The sequence below is a fragment of the Ictidomys tridecemlineatus genome, unplaced genomic scaffold (assembly GCF_052094955.1).
Source record: "Ictidomys tridecemlineatus isolate mIctTri1 unplaced genomic scaffold, mIctTri1.hap1 Scaffold_103, whole genome shotgun sequence".
NCBI classification, from domain to species: domain Eukaryota; kingdom Metazoa; phylum Chordata; class Mammalia; order Rodentia; family Sciuridae; genus Ictidomys; species Ictidomys tridecemlineatus.
This window is the reverse complement of record NW_027520990.1, coordinates 379432-396976: the sequence shown is the minus strand read 5'-3', so window position 1 is coordinate 396976 and position 17545 is coordinate 379432. Positions and strand designations below refer to the sequence as shown.

The 17545-nt window shown below is 37.5% G+C and overlaps 1 pseudogene; it reads left to right on the top strand.

Moving 5' to 3' along the window:
- Positions 1 to 17545, top strand: part of LOC144372427 (transport and Golgi organization protein 1 homolog) — a 141101-nt pseudogene that overhangs the window by 75241 nt on the left and 48315 nt on the right.

Genomic DNA, 17545 nt, shown 5'->3' with positions numbered 1-17545 from the left:
CTTCATGATTTTAATACTGGTTTTCCTATTCAGACTGTGGATTGGGTTTGAATATACTGTTATCAACCACCTGGTCTTTTAATTACTCATCCCAGTAAACTTATAGTTTGTGAAGCATTTGTTTCTCAGATTCATGACACTGTTAGAATCTGAAGTAGTAGCTAATGGGTATCTGTGAATTCTTTTTTTTTTTTTTTTTACTTGTAGTAGATTGTCTGAAACAGGCATATTCTCCTCTGTGTTTATCCAAACCTCCCTGTCATGTGCACTACAAGTTACAATTTGGAAGTTACTGTATTAAAATTCTGTCTGTTCATGGTTCTAGAAGAGTGATGTTCTCTCCCAAACACTGGTTACTACAGCAGCATTTTTAATATTGTAAAATAAGAATAAAGGCTCTGAAGGCCAAAGATTTTAAAAAGTCATTTTACAAATGTTATGTTAAATTAAAACTGAGCTTTGCTGTAATACTGTTTTCTCTTCAAAATGTGATGGTACAGGAAAGGTGTTATATGAAGGGGTGGTATTGCAGGGGAGCATTTTATATTGAAGAAGTAAAAAAGTTATAATATTTATAATTTTGATGAGTTTATTTTTATAGGGAAGATTTTTCTCCCCTGAAATTTTTTCTGGTATAGCAAAATGTTTCCATTATTAAAAATTGAAATTGTTAAAAAAAAAAGAGTTCAAAGCTAGCCTCAGCAACTAAGGGATGCACTTAGCAACTCAATGAGACCCTGTATCTAAATAAAATGCAAAAAAAGGGCTGAGGTTGTGGCTCAATGGTTAAGCACACCTGGGTTCAATCTATGGTACCAAAAAAATTTTAAATTATATTCTGGTCATTTATAGATAATATATCATAAGAAGTCTGGATTATATTGTCTTCCTATAAAGGATATTCTGTTTTATGTGTCATGCAGGCTAATTACTGGTGAATTGTTTTGATCATATTAGATTTGGTATTATTATTATTATTATTATTATTATTATTATTATTATTATTATTATTATTATTTGGTACCAGAGATTGAACTCAGGGTACTCAATTACTGAGCCATATCCTGTTTTGTATTTTATTGAGAGACAGGGTCTTGCTGAGCTGCTTTAGCACCTCGATTTACTAAGGCTGGCTTTGAGCTCGTGATCCTCTTGCTTCATCCACCTGAGTCACTGGGATTATAAGCATATTCCACCTCGCCTCACTAGGTTTGGTATTTTTCTTTATTTCCATATTTCATGGTGCATTATACTTGTACATAATGGTGGGATTTGTTGTTATGTTTTCATACATATGTACAATATAGTGATAAAACTTAGCCAATATCATTCTTGAGTATTTCTCTTTTACCTGCTTTCCTCTCTCCCCTGATCCCTTTCCTCTATTCTACTGATCTCCCTTTGATTGTCATCAGATTCCTTTCACACACACACACACACACCTTTCTTTTCTTTTTTCCTTTCTGGCTGCCACATACATTTTCAGCATGAATCAATTTTGATTTCAAATTTAGGTCTACCATTTTCCCTTTACTCTTTTGTGTGTGGTTCTTTTTGCTAAGGCTTATTCCTGAACTCTTAATTAAGTACCTGATATATTAGTGAAGCTGTTGCAACCTGACTCTGCTGGAAACCATTTCTTCCAACATTGCCATTTAGCATCATCTTCAGTCTCCTTTATAGCAGTCAAACTCTGCTAAGCCTTAAAGAGTCTCATCTGGTACATTCCTATCAAAAATGAATTTCCTCCAGGCTTTTAGTATTCTCTCTCTAACACACACATAATTACATTGCACCCACCATAAATAGCTCAGACATTCTTGTCCACAAAATTCCAACCACTATGATAATCTTGCACTTTGATAATTTTCTCCTTAACTCAGTATGACCACCATCTTACTTGAGCTTCATCTCCCTAATTGTGTTTTGTGCACCAGGCCTACAGTCATGTCTGAAATTAATACCTGAAAATGTTTAGTTTTTCTAGTTTTATACTCTTTTGTGTCAGGAAAACAAATCAAGTACATTAGATCTATAACAGTTTCAAGTAAAAATACTAACTTATATCTTTGCCCATCAATAGTGGTAGAGACAATTAGGTCACAACAACAATTTCATTGTCCATGGAACGAAAAATTAATTGAAAGAGTAAACCCAAAATGGATATCTGAAAAATAAACTGGTCAAAATTAGTAAGGCAATCAGACTTAAATAATCATATATTTCACCAATAGCACTAGCTTAAATGTATGAGTCTACAATAACTAGAAAAATACATGTTAATGGCTAGAGTCATAAAAGTTTCTATTATGATAGGCAGTCTCTTATGATGCTTTAATATTATATGATAGTTGTGAAATGATTACAAACTAATAATGAATATAATCTATTTGAAGATTAAAATGTTCTTCCCTGTATTATCTACAAAGTTTAGATAAACCTAAAAATGCCCTGGAAAAGAAATTTCTTAAGTCTCATCAAAATGAACTGCCAGGTTTTTTCCTACATTTGACATGACACAGTGCCAAGATTTCTAGTCCTGAATACACACTTTCTATAGGGAAGAGACTTTTATCTTGGCAATTAATAGATCATTTATCTCATTTCATACAGCCAATTTTAGTCGTAAGAAAAGAAATGTTTATGTATTTATTCTGCTGACTTTAATCTATAATCTAATCAGGGATCAACAAACTTTTCCTGAAAAGAGACTGATAATAAATATATTAGACTTTGTAGGCAAGTCTTCATTGCCACTCAAGTGCCAGTGTAGCACAAAACAGCCTAGACTGTGGGTAAATAATATAAGTTTCTGTGTTCTAATAAAACTTTGTTTACAAAAGCAAGTGTTATTGTTGGACATCGTGGTGTGCTCCAACAGTCACAACTACTCAGAAAGCTGAGGCAGGAAGATTACTTGAGCCTAGGAGTTTAGGCCAGCCTGGGAAATAAGAGAGAGAGAGGGGGGAGGGAGGGGAGAGAAGAGAGAGGAGAGAGAGGGAGGGAGAGAGAGAGAGAGGGGAAAGAATGAAAGAAGGAAGGAAGGAAGGAAGGGAGGGAGGGAGGGAGGGAGGGAGGGAAAAAAGGAATAAAGAGAACAATTAAAAAAAAACTGTCAGGCTCATCACTGTTCCAGAGTATTAATGTTTATGCTCACAATAGATGTTTGGCTAGGCTGTATACATACATACATACATGCATACATGAAAGCAATTCTGTTCTTTTGTTTGCTTTCTTTTATTTTTTCCATTTTTTTGTTGATACATTATAGTTTTAAATCATGGCAGTATTTGTTGTTACATATTTCCACATGCAGAATATAACACTCCAGTTTGGCCTATATCATTCCCCAGTATTTTCCCTTCACTCCTCCATCTCCTGGTCCCTTTCCTACACTCTACTGATCTCCTTTTGATATTCACTTTCTTTTCCTTTTTCCTCTCTTGCTTCCACATCCGAGAGAAAACATATGCTCCCTTGATCTTATGAGTTTAGCTTATTTTGTGTAACAGAATGTTCTCAAGTTTCATCCGTTTTCCAGCAAATGACATAATTCATCTTTATGACTGAATAAAGCTCCATTGTGTGTATATGCCACATTTTCTTTATTTATTCATCCTTGATAAGCACCTAGTTTGGTTCCATAGTTTGGCAACTGTGAATTATGCTGCTATAAACATGGGTATGCATGTACTACTCTAGTATTATGACTTTAATTCTTTAGGATAAACATTGAGTAGTTGTATAGCTGGGTTATATGGTGGTTTCCTGCCTAGTCTTTTGAGGAACCTCCATACTGATTTCAATAGTGGTTATATTCATTTACAATCCTATCAACAGAGAAAAAAGTGTCCCTTCTTCACATTCTCTTTAGCATTTATTATTGTTCATATTCTTTTTTTTAAGTAGTTGGACACAATACCTTTATTTTTATTTATTTATTTTTAATGTGGTGCTGAGGATCGAACCCCGGGCCTCGAACGTGCTAGACAAGCAATCTGCTGGGGTTTTTTTTGTTTGTTTGTTTTTAAGGGCGGGAGAGAGAGAGAGAGAGAGAGAGAGAGAGAGAGAGAGAGAGAGGGAATTTTAACATTTTTTTTATTTCTTAGTTTTCGGCAGACACAACATCTTTGTTTGTATGTGGTGCTGAGGATCGAACCTGGGCCGCGCGCATGCCAGACGGGCGCGCTACCACCTGAGCCACATCCCCAGCCCCAGCAATCTGCTGTTGAGCCACAACCCCAGCCCCATATTGTTCATATTCTTGGTGGCTGCTATTCTGACTAGAGTGAGATGAAAGCTCACTGTAGTTTTGATTTGCATTTCCCTAATTGCTAATGATGTTGAACATTTTCATAGATTTGTTGTCCATTTTTATTTCTTCTTTTGAGAAGAGTCTGTTTAATTCATTTGCCCAATTAAGCTAGGTTATTTGAGGTTTTGGTATTAAGTTTTTTAAAGTTTCTTATATAGTCTGGATATTAATCCTGTGTCAAAGAGTAGTTAGCAGGGCTGGGGATGTGGCTCAAGCGGTAACACGCTCGCCTGGCATGCATGCAGTGCAGGTTCAACCCTCAGCACCACATACAAACAAAGATGTTGTGTCCGCCGAAAACTAAAAAATAAATATTAAAAAATTGTCTCTCTCTCTTTTTTAAAAAAAAAAGAGTAGTTAGCAAATATATTTTCTCCCATTCCGTAGGTTCTTTCTTCATGTTACTAATTGTTTCCTTTGCTGTGTAGAAGCTTTTTAATTTGATGCCATTCTGTTTATTAACTTTTGTCATTATTTTCTGAGCTTTAGGAGTTCTAATAAGAAAGTCATTGCCTGTACCTATATGCTGGAGTCTCAAACCTATATTTTCTTCCAAGGATTTGCATAGTTTCTGGTCTGATTCCTGGGCTTTTGATCTCTTTCAAGTTTGTACAGGGTCTAGTCTTATTTGTCTACATATAGATAACCAATTTTCCTGGCACCATTTGTTTAAAGCCTGTCTTTTCTCCCAATATATTTTTGGCATCTTTGTCAAGAATCAGATGACTGTTAACTATGTTGGATCTTTTTCTGTGTCTTCTCTTCTTTCCCATTGGTCTATGTATCTGGTTTTATGACAGAGCCATGCAGTGGTTATTTCAATAGCTTTGTACTATAATTTGAAGTCAGGTATTGTGATGATGCCTCCAGCTTGCTTATTGAATTAGAATTGTTTTGGCTATTCTGAATATTTTATTCTTCCAAATGGATTTCAGGACTGTTTTTTCTAGGTCTGGAAAAATGACATTTATTATTATTATTATTATTATTTTAAATTTATATATGACAACAGAATGCATTACAATTTATATTACATATATAGAGCACAATTTTTCATATTTCTCTTTGTATACAAAGTATATTCACACCAATTCGTGGGTATTTTGATGGGAATTGCATCAAATCTGTATGTTGCTCATAAAACCAATTTCAAACATATACAATCATATTAGTAGTGATTTTAGTGTCCAAAAAGAGATCTACTAAACAATAATTACTGGGCTGGTATGGTGACTTGTAGTCCTAACTACTCAGAAGGCCAAGCCAGGAGGATTGCTTGAGTCCAGGAGTTGGAGATCAGGTTAGGCAAAATAGCAAGACCCCCATCTTAAAAATAATAATAATTACTGATGTCAAAACACATCTCAATCATTATGATAGTCACTAACTCTTCATTGTTTTCCTTGAAACTCTAATATACAATTAGTGAATGTCAATTTAGGACTAATTGTGCTTGTGCCTCAGCCCTACTCATCATGCCCAGCCTAAACCTCCATCTTCCCTGGATTTAAGGACAAGATACTTGTTTAAATTCCACTTAAGTTATATGATCCCTTTACTTAAAGTCTAATATTTTATCCATTTTTATTAAGTCTAAATCCTTATGCTTGATTTTCAAGGAATTTCATAATCTGACCTAAGCACACAAATATGTCATCCTTTATAGAATCCTTTCCTCTTAGCAAAATGAGGTGTCCTTACTGTCCTTTAAACATACTTCTTTCTGCTGAGTCTTTTATGCTGTTTAATTCACTTGCCTTTTATTCTCTTTTTAGAATCTGAATCCTATGTACTTATCCAGGTCTAGCTCAAATCCCAAGACTCATCCCTTACTTTTAACTCTTTAGTGTTTACAATTTGTACCAAAATACATTTTAGTATTTATTTTGTGGCAGGGTAGGGCCCTTGCCACCCTCCCACTACACTAACTTTTACCAAGGAGGAAACTGGTGTTACCAAGAAAGACCTGTTTATAATTTAGGAGTTCCCATTCTCGAGATTATAATGAGGATCTAGAGTCACCTCCACCCTTGGAGATAGATCCAAGATTGGGGTCCTTCGGCACAGGTGTAAAGGTTGATCCATTGCCTAAATCTCTTACATTGGCACAGAGGATGATGTACACACACACACACATACACACACACGCCAAAACTCAGGAAGGAAGGAAGGAAGGAAGGAAGGAAGGGAGGGCGGGAAGGAAGGAAAGAAAGAAAGGTGGGCGGGCGGGGGGGAAAGAAGGAAGGAGACCCTTTGAAATCCATTGAGAAATGATACTGTTCTGGTCAACCTCACAGAAAATGGATATTTCTTGTCATTTTCTGACTTACCATATTGTGACCAAGCATAGTGCTATTATTTTATTTTTCTACTAAGACCTTTACTAGGATTCACCTGGTTTATAACTTTCTAATTTTAAATATAACTGAATCTGCTGGAAGGTGGTGGCAGAGTCTGTAATCCCAGATATTCAGGAGGCTGAGGCTGGAGGATCGCAAGTTTGAGGTAATCTTGGGGAACTGAGCCAGACTCTGTTTCAAAATAAAAACTAAACTGGGCATGGTGGCACACATCTGTAATCCCAGTGGCTCAGAATTGTGAAACAGGAGAATTGGGATTTCAAAGCCAACCTTAGCAACTTAATGAAGCCCTGAGTAACTCATTGGGACCTATCTCTAAATAAAATACAAAAGAGGGCTGGGGATGTGGCTCAGTGGTTTAGTTCCCAAGAGTTTCATCTCTGATAGCAAAAAAAAAATTAATAATAAATGAATAAATAAAATAAAAAGGGCTGGGGATGTAGCTCAGCAGTAGAGCACCCCTGGATATTTGTACTAGGGAGTACAAAAAAAAAGAATTTTCAATACATATTACTTTTTGTCTAGTTTATTTCACTCAGAATCTCCCTGTTTTTGCTATTATCAATAGTTCTTTATTCTTGCTAAGTATGTTTCCAAAATTTATTATCTATTTTCCTATTGATATACATTGGGGATTTTTTTTTTAAGTAAACCAGGTTATATTTATACAGTGGAAAATTATTAAGCAATGAAAATAAGAAGTACATTCACATTCAACAACTTGGATAAATCTTATAAAAATACATATGGAGCTAAAAAAGCCACATACCAAAGAACACATGTGTATGATTACACTGTATAAAGTAACAAAACAGCCAAAACTAATCCTTGTTATTAGAAGTTAAAATAGTGCCTAACTCTGGGGGAGCGGAGGGAATAATTAGGGGAGCAATGAGAAAGGGCTCATGAAAGTGCATTTGATGTCCAATTTCTTGACCTGGGTTAGGGTTCAGTGGATATGTTTACTTTGTGATAATTCATTGTGCTATACGTGATTTTCTTTTGTCTGTTATATTTAATAAAAGAGAAGCTCTATTAACAGTAAAAAAATCAATCTCTACATTCATGTAATAGTTAGTAATCAAATGTCTACTATATGGTTAATATGAGTATAAGGGTTCTGAGGCATGTAAGACAGACATGTTCCCACAGTCCAACATTGGGGATTTTTTGACTATTACAAATAAAACCACCATGAATAGTTGTGCACAAGTCTCAGTGTGGATGTATGCTTTTATTTCTCTGGAGTAAATATCTCGACAGATGTGATTTAATTTTTAAAGCAACTGCCAAACAGTTTTCTAACAGTTTGTGCCATTGTTTATACTACATGTTATAGTCTGCAGTTCTAAGAGAGATACCATAGTCTTCATCTTTGTCAACATTTGTTATGATGAGTCTTAAATTTTGTCCATCCTACTGTATGTGTAATAACATTGCAGTTTTGATTTACATTTCAACTTATGTTGGATATCCTTTCATGTGCACATTCACCATATTTGTGTCTACTTTGGTGAAGAAAAAAAGTCTTCTGCCCATCTTTTCAAATTGGGTGATTTTTCTTATTAATAAGTTGTAAGAATCATTTGTATATCCTAGATATCATTCTCTTGAGAGAGATATGTTTTGCCAATACTTTTTCCTAGTCTGTCAGCTTACCTTTCCATTTCCATAACAATGAATATACAATAGACAAAGTTTGTTGTTGTTGTTGTTTTTGGTACTGGGGATTGAACTCAGGATCATACCACCACTGAGCCACATCCCCAGTCCTATTTAGTATTTTATTTAGAGACAGGGTCTCACTGAGTTGCTTAGTGCCTCACTTTTGCTGAGGTTGGCTTTGAACTTGCAATCCCCCTGCCTCAGCCTTTTGAGCCACTGGTATTACAGATATGCACCACCACGCCCAGCATGAGACAAAGTTTTTGAGGAGAGAGAGGAAAAAAGAGAGCATGAGGCAGAGAGAGCTAGTTAGTTTTAAAAGCCTCTGCCAAGCAGCTTTTTATATTTTCTTCCAGAAGTTGTATAGGTTTAGCTGCTACATTTAGGTCTGTAGTCTATTCCTACCAGTAGTGTGTGAGGGCTCCCATTGATCCACATCCTTGCCAACTTATTATTATCTTTTTGATTATAACCATCTTGATAGATGTGAAGTAGTATCTCACTGAGGTTGTACATTTCCCTAATGGTGCTGGGTATACTTTCATTTGCTTATTTGCTTTTGAATATTTTCTTTGGAGAAATGTCTATTCTAATTTCTTGCCATTTGTCTTTTCATATTGAACAATAAGAATTGCTTGTATATTCTAGGTAGTTATATTCTAACTACATGAATTGTAAATGTTTTCTTCTATGATTGTGTTTTCACTTTCTTCGATGGTAGCCTTTAAAAGTTTTAAATTTGATGAAGTTCATTACTTTATTATTTTTTCTTTTGGTGCTTGGGCCTTTGGTGTTTTAAATACAAAGTCATTGTCTACCCCAAGACTTACCTATGCTTTCTTACATTTAGTTTTGGTTCTTACATATATATATATGTTGTCCATTTTGAATTCTTACATTTATGTCTGTGGTCCATTTTGAGGTAATTTTTATGTGGGGTAGGGCTTAACTTAATTCTTTTGCATTAAAGACTATATCATTTTGAAATATATTTTCATTTGGAATGCAATTCTAGGATATCAGTTTTTTTTCTTTCAGAACTTGAAAATGTTGATGTACTGTTTTCTGGTTTGCATGGTTCTTGAATGAATTTTGACATTTTAGTTTCACTCCTTTGTACATAATGGTATCTGTTTTCTGTAGATGCTTTTCAATTTTTTTCTTAGCACTGGTTTTAAGCATTTAGTGTAAATTTGTGTCATCTTTATCATTTTTCTTATTCATTGAGCTTTTTGAATCTGAGTGTTCATCAGATATAGAACATTTTTATTTATTATTTCTTCAAATGTGTTTTTCCCACCTCTTTTAGGAACTACCGTAACATATATATTGGACTGGTTGAAGCTGTGCATACTGATGCTTTGTTCAATTCAGTCTCTTTCTCCGTGTTTGATTTTGGAGTCTTTATCACTGCATATTCAGTTTGCTGATATTGACTTCTTCAATGTTGAATCTGCTGTTAATCTCATTCAGTGTAATTTTCACCTTAGCCATTGTTTTATCTGATTTTATCTAATTTTATCTAATTCAGACATTTTTATATCTTCTTTTTCTCCTTTACATGCTTATGCTTTTCCATAGCATCTTGAACATATGGTATACAACTGTATTAATGTCCTTGTATAATAACTCTATCACAGTGTAATTAGTGATCATTTTTATTAATTTTCTTTTCAACATGGGTTATATTTTCCTCGCTCTTTGCATGCCTCATACATTTTTATTGGATTCCAAACATTGTGAATTTACCTTGTTCAGTACTGGATATTTTGTATTCTTTTAAATATTCTTGAGCTGTGTACAGCTTTTTGCTGAACTATCTTGGAAACATTTTGTATTCTTTTAAATATTCTTGAGCTGTGTACAGCTTTTTTTCTGAACTATCTTGGAAACATTTTTATCTTTTTAAGATTCGGCTAGACAGGAGTTACCTTAAATCTTGGGCTATTTTGTCCCTTTTACTGACTATGTTACTTGATGCCCTTTTATTATAGATTTTCCATTCTAGCTGGTGATTACAAAAATTGATCTGCATGCCAACAATCACCACCACCTTCCATTCTGTTCCTTTCTGAAGGTTCTTTCTCTGGCCTTACATGTGAGCCCACTGTTACATAGCCGCAGACTTCAGGAGAACCCTCCATAGATGTCTAGAGAGCTAGTGCATGTACACACTCTCCCTGCCTGTGCAGTTCTCTACTGTTTCCTTTATTCTGCTCTGGAACTTCTAGCTGCATCAGTCTTTTCAGACTTTAAAATCCATCTCTTCAACTCAGGAGATTTTCTATTTGAGTTTCCCTTCTCTGGATGTGGCCTGAAAAATTCTTTCCAGGGAGTAAATTGGGATAATCCTAGCACTCATCTCTCATGCCTAACTTTATCTTAGAGGTCACTCTTATGCTGCTTATTATCTAATATCTGAGAACTGTTGTTTGTATTTTGTCCACTTTTTTTTTCCAATGTTTCATATGCGAGGGTAAATCTGTTGCCCCTCTTGGAGAGATTTAGTCTTCCATAAATGTTTAACACTATTCTCTGGCACATCATTTACAATATATGAGGTTCTTCCTGGTAACAGCAGCGGTAGGCCTACTGAATGCTCCTAGGCAAGTGCCTTCACAAATTTCCAATGGTATATGTTATTATCCTGCCAATTATTTGTTTCAGATATGTTTTTCTTGTCTCATTTAGATTGTACTCTGACATTAGGAACCCTTCATATCTTAGAATTTTATGTCCCCTCCACCCAAACTGGTCACATTTATCTTTAACAATTACTCAACCCTTACCCCGTAAGAATTCCCTTTGAGGTATTAAAGAATAATTCACTTGAGATTATTTATCTCCATGCCAACAATCACCACCACATTCTATCCTGTTCCTTTTCTGAAGGTTTTTAATATAACCTTATATTAAACATGTTAAACATCAATGCCACATATTTAAATGCTATGAGTAAAAGTGAATGCTGATTCATCCACTAATTGTATGTATCCTGGTAGAAAGAACTACCACTACCTTATTGTGGCCAGTTGAGAAATTTTCTTCTCATTATCCACCAAACTAGTTAATATGTCTTTAAGGCAATAAGTTTAAAAAATAATACTGATAAATCAAAATATTGAAAACTTTACAAACTAAGCAGCTAGTTCTTCAGTACCTGGAAGCACTGACTATGCATATAAAAGTATATCTGATTATGAGTCAAAGTAAATATCAAGAAGGTAATATGCAATTAGATCATTTTGCTCTTCTGATTTTTCCACCAATGAATTATCATTAATTTCTATTCTACAATAAGAAAAAATCTAAAACATACCATATTCTATAATAAGAAAAATAAGAAAAAATTAAAACTAGTTTTAAAAGATCTACTTAAATATTCCAGTATCATGTAACCAAACAACTACTCTCCACACAAGTATGTTTTTATTCAACAAACACATTCAGGGGTACATTCCTGGAGTTGAGGATGCATGCTGCTGAGAGGTGGACCTTAAATGCCTTGTTCTCATAGCTTATTTCCTCTCAGTACTATTTATATATGGGGGCTTAATAGTTAATATATGTGTTTAGGTTAATAGTGTAGTATATTTATAATATTATTGGAACCATGAGTTTATCCAACAAATCATTTGTTAACTCTCTCATACATTCTAGGCATTTCCCTAGTCACTGATGTAACAGTAGTGAACAAAACAACTAATTTCCTGCTCCTGTTGGAAATTGTGTTTGAGGTTGGGTCAGAGCAGTCAAGTAGATAAACAAATGTAAGGCAAGTGGTAAGAGAAGTCTAAAGTGGTAAGGCAAGTCTGAAGAGAAAGAAAGGCAGGGTAATGGGCTTGATAGTCATGGCAAGAGGCTCTATTTTGTGTAGGATGGCCAGGAAAAGCCTTTATCACATGAAATGCCACTGTTACAGAGACATGATAAAGTGAGGGGGTAGTTAGCTAGTTAGATGATTTGGGCAGTTAAGGTTGAGGCAAAGTTGCAAGTGTAAATGCTCTGAAGCAGGGGTGGGATTGGTGTATTTAAATGGAACTAACAGACAAGAGAAGAATGTTAGGAAATGGGGAGAAGAGGATGAGGGGAGTCGCATTGAATAAGAACAGTCCATAATAAGGCAGGGCAATCCATAATAAAGTCATGGCTTTTTTTTCTTTTTTTTTCCTGATACCAGAGATTGAACCCCCAGGGGCACTTAAACACTGAGCAACACCCACAGTCCTTTTTAAAATATTTTATTTAGAGATAGGGTCTCACTGAGTTTCTTAGGGACTCACTACATTTCTGAGGCTGGCTTTGAACTCAGGATCCTCCTGACAGCCTCCTGAGCTGCTGGGATTACAGATGAGTACGACCAGGCCTGGTTAAAGTCATTGCCTTTTATTTGGAAATGGGAAGCTATAGGAAGATTTTGAGCAGAGAGACACAATCAAATTTATATTTAAGAATATCACTCTAGTTGCCATCAGGACAATAGATATTGGGGAAAATGAGGGCAGAAGCAAGGACATAAGAAGGCTATGGGAATCATTCAGTTGACTTATGATGTGGGTTTGGCCTGTATATTGGCTTAGCAGATGCAGAGGAGTGGTCAGATTCTGGGCATGTTTCAAATGCTTATTTGGAAAGAAGGAAGTCAGAAAAATAAATAAATAAAATGCTTTATAATTTATATCAAATTCTAGAAAATGCAAAACAATCTATGATGACAGGAGATGTTTGGAGACAGCCCAGAAAAGGAGAGGGGAGGGATTACAAAGAAGGATGAAATATTTTTTTGATTTTGGTGATAGTCTCATGGGTATATTCATGTCAAAACTTATCAAATCGTACACCTTAAATGTGCAATTTATTGTAGGTCAACTATATCTCAATAAAATTATAAAAATAAAGACATAATATTGTCTAATGGACTGGAGTTGGAATGTGAGAGAAAAGAGATCAAAGGTGGTTTGTAAGTTTTGGGCTTTGAGCACCTGGATAATGGGAATTAAATTGTCATTCTTATTTCTGAGATAGGGAAGACTGAAAGCAGATTTTGAGAGAAAAATGAGTTCAGTTTTCAACATGTTGTTAGAGATGCCTACTAGATACATTTTATAACATAATAAATACATGGTAGAAAAGAAATGAAGAATGACTCAGATAGACAGTTTCTCTGTATGATCCACTGGTTCTCCAGAAAGCGCAGAAGTACACTGGACCAACGGGGACCTCTCATGGCCCCTGTAGACAAATGTTTGTGCACACCTTTTTTTTCCCATCGTTTTCTTTATTTAACATTGTGAACATGGTGGACTACATTCTTTTTTCTAAGTTTTAAAGATTCAGTTAATTTGGAGAAACAACTGATGGGTTCATTGTTGGAGGTTGATGAATAACCTTAGCAGAGACTATAGTAACAAGCCCTTGGTCACAGACAAACGAGAATGGCTCCACCCAGGATGGGAGCATTGCAGACACTCTTCCTTGGGCTGGCTAGCTTGTGCCTTTCCCCCCTTAACTGTACATATCAGTAATTCAGCTATATTATGGTTTAAATCAGATTTTGCTCCTCTTCTCAGAAAGTACAATTGCTTGTTAGTTGATAGGTTGTGATGAAAAGGAGTCTACTCCTTGGGCTTGATACTTAGCTCCATTACTCACTGGATGTGTGACTGCCTCAATTTACTCTAAAATAAGGATTGGAATAGGACCTACTACTACTGTAAGGTACTATTGTTATGAAGATTAAATGAATTGATATGTATAAAACCTTCAGAATAACAACTGGACATAAAGAAAGCATTCAAGAAATGTTAGCTACTAGCTTTCTTCTCTGACAGTCGGTTTTGTCAGTTGGTTCCCACTAAGTTGTGGACTTTTTTGGACCAGGACCAGATATCTTGTCTTTTGATTTTCATTCACTCCCACACCATGCTAGGGCTTTGTCCAGCGTCTGGCATGAATGGTAGCACAGAATGAGAGTTAAAAATATGCTTTTGAATTAAATAATTTCTTCCCTTACGGATAAAGATAAGAATCTCAAGATCTTAGCCTGAAGACTAATGTCCATCTCTCTGCCCCCACCTGTCCCCGCCTTAAAAAAAAGCAGGCCACTGTCTCCAGTTTACACCCTCACTCACAGTTCCATTCACCTTCCCCTTTCCTAATCAGAGGGATCTTGGGGTGGGGCTTCAAGGAACCTCTAGGAGTTTGAAGGGGAGGGAGCCTGGAACCATAGACTAGCTGTGACAAGTCAGGGGTGGGATTTGGTAGTTCAGAAAAGGAGGTACCAGACCAGGAATGGGGGATGGGAGTGATGGTGGAGTGGGCTAGTTCAGGATGAACCAGAAATGAGACGTTGAGGAAAGCCAGAAAGGACCAGTTGGCGGGGGGGGGGGGGGGGGGGGATGGGTGGGTGACTACTAGAATCATGTGGAGGGTCGCTTGTGAGGGCACAGAAGCAAAGGCAGGTGATTGGACGAGAAGGAGAGTCCTAGTTGCCAAGGCAGCGACTAGAGGAGAAGGTCTTCAGTTGAGGAGAAGGTCTGGACTAGAGAAGGACGGAGCTCCAGCTCCGTGTGTTCTCCAGTAGAGTCTGTGGACTGACCCCCAGATATCCCTGCTGAAGTGTCACCCGGGAAAGGCGTAAGCCTTCCCTGGCGCCACCCCTCTGCGCTTGGCTACCCACACGCCCCCTGAGCCCCACCTCCTACGCGCCCACAGACGCCCGCCGCAGCCTACTTCACCGGCTCACCCAGGTGACCACAACATGGCTGTGGCGCAGGTGCTGGTCTTCTGGCTGTTCATGGTGCTCTTCTGGCTGTTCGTGCTGCGGCCGAACTGGCGAGTGCCGGGCCAACCGGACCCGAACACTGGCCAGCGCTGGTCGAAACACAAACTCTGTGCAGACGACAAATGCAGCAGTGAGTGCGCAGGCGGGTGGGCAGCTCAGGGTCTCCACTGTGGCTCTTTGGGGCTGCATGGGGCTCCGATCTCCCGGTCCCCAGCCCCGAGGGCTGGGTGAGGAGGGTCGCAGGATGACGGGTGGGGAGCAGGAGTGACAGAGCCTCGGGACTCTGCGTGTGTCCCCTCTGGCTCTGCTGGCGCCCCAGCCAGCCCGCTCGGGTTGTGGGGGGCTTCGACTCCCACTTGTTGCCAGCGTTTTATTTTTCTCTACTGACTGAGGCGGGGGTTGGGAAACACTATTCCCCAGGGACAGCTCTCAGTTTATTCCCTTCCAGGATTCGCCTAGGATCTCAGTGGGTGATGGGGTTGTGCCCACGCTGTAGCAGAGCGCTTTTCTGCCCCCTCTACAGGGACCTGGGCCGGTGCAGTATCAGGGCAGATGCTCTCCAGGGCTCGGTGGCCCTAATTCCTGCCGCAGGTTGATGGTGGGGCTCCTTGGGAAGGCTCACTGGCCCCTTTGTCCTTTTGCTGCACTGGGGATTGGCCTGGTTTTGCCTTTTAACAGGGACTAGAGTTTAGGCTTGGGAAGAGCACCGAGTCCAGGCACGCAATGTGTTCCGAGGTCTCGGCCCCGACTCTGCTTCAATCCTGTCATTTCTGTGCATAGAAGCCTCCCTTCATATTTGAGGTAGGGTAGCAGGTGGGCCAATAATCTTTTGCTTTTGAAAGAGGCCAAGGATCTGCACCAGCCACCTGGGAACTGCAGCCTCTTCTGTGCGCAGGAAGCGGACAGAATTCCTGGATTGGAGGTGGGCAGTGGGGAGGATGTAGCCATTCAGATTCAGATGAAGAGGTTTGTTGCAATAACAATAAAAAATACTCCAAGATTTTTATAAGCCAATTCAGTTTTAGACTCAGTCACTAGTATTGTTGGAACCTCTTTCCTCTATATATTTACTGGCCCAGAATACTTCTTATGGACTCCCGCTTGGTTTCTAGTAACCTTGCAACTTGATGACCGTGTTGTCCATAAATTGTAAGCAGTACATATTTTAAAATATTCATGCTAAAAAGGCCAAGAAGTTTACCATTGAGCTCTTTATGTCTAAATTGGTGTTACCAAAACCAAATTTTGTAATTTGAATTGTTTGTTCCACTCCAATAAAGAAAAAAGATGTCTCCAATATATGTTAAGAAGTTCCTAGAGGTAACCCTAAGGCTGGAATAAATAAACACTCAGAGAAGCAAAGCAGCTGCCATGATATTTTCTTTCATTTTTGCTATTCTTTGCTATTGAGTGCTATCCTACGTGGGATACCTGGACAATCTCATCACTGATGCTTCGTCAGTACTAAGACATGGTATTGGTTAGGTTCAGTGGGGTAACATAACTTGAGAAATGGCCTGTGTCCAAAAAGATGTGACCAAAAACAACAGGTGGGTCTGTGTTGCGTTGTAGGAAGTAGTGAGGTGTGTATGTAAGGTGTCCTTGTGTGCCTTCCAAATAAGTGCTCCAAAAAAAAAAAAAAAAGAACTAAATAGGTGCTCCATAGTATGCATTATGTTGTCACCTAATATATTACTGATTTATAAATCCTCTATGACCTAAGGGGGAACAAGAGAAACATTGCCATTTCCACTTGTGATGAGAATTCCCCACCTTAAAGTGTCTCTCACCTTCAACTTGGCCTCTTAATTACATATGAATTAGGATGCTGACAGTTCTGAAAATAGTCCTATTTTAGCTTCAAAAAAACAAGTTACCCTCTCCAAATCTGTGTTTGTTCCTCAGACATATATTTTTATAAAACAAACATTCTCGTGTATTTTACTGCTAATTGGCTTTTAGAAAAAGTGTTATTTCCATTTCTTTGTGCTTTTTACATACATCTATTGTCCATTTCATCTTAAATCAGAAACTGTCTATTTGGTCAACCAAAAGAAAAATGTTGCTTCTACCAGTTTCTAGATCAATTGTGATCCTAGTCCTGCATTTTAAGCATGAAGGTATTGCCTGACCTTTTCTCGTGGTTAAACTTGTTCCTTGTCAGATAGGATACCCACTTTTGGTTTTGTTTATTAAAAAAATACGAATGAGGATGTTTTGAAACAATCTTAATGTTGGATATAGTCAACAATATTTGCTCAGAGAAAATATATTTCCTGGTTATTTACCCAGATCCTGAACCCAGAGACAGCAACTCTGCTGCAAATGAAATTGACAGTGTTTACGGCTGCATGATAGTACTTGCAGCCACTTAAAGGTAATGTCTTTTAGCAGTTAGTTCAAGTTAATTAACCCCTTGGG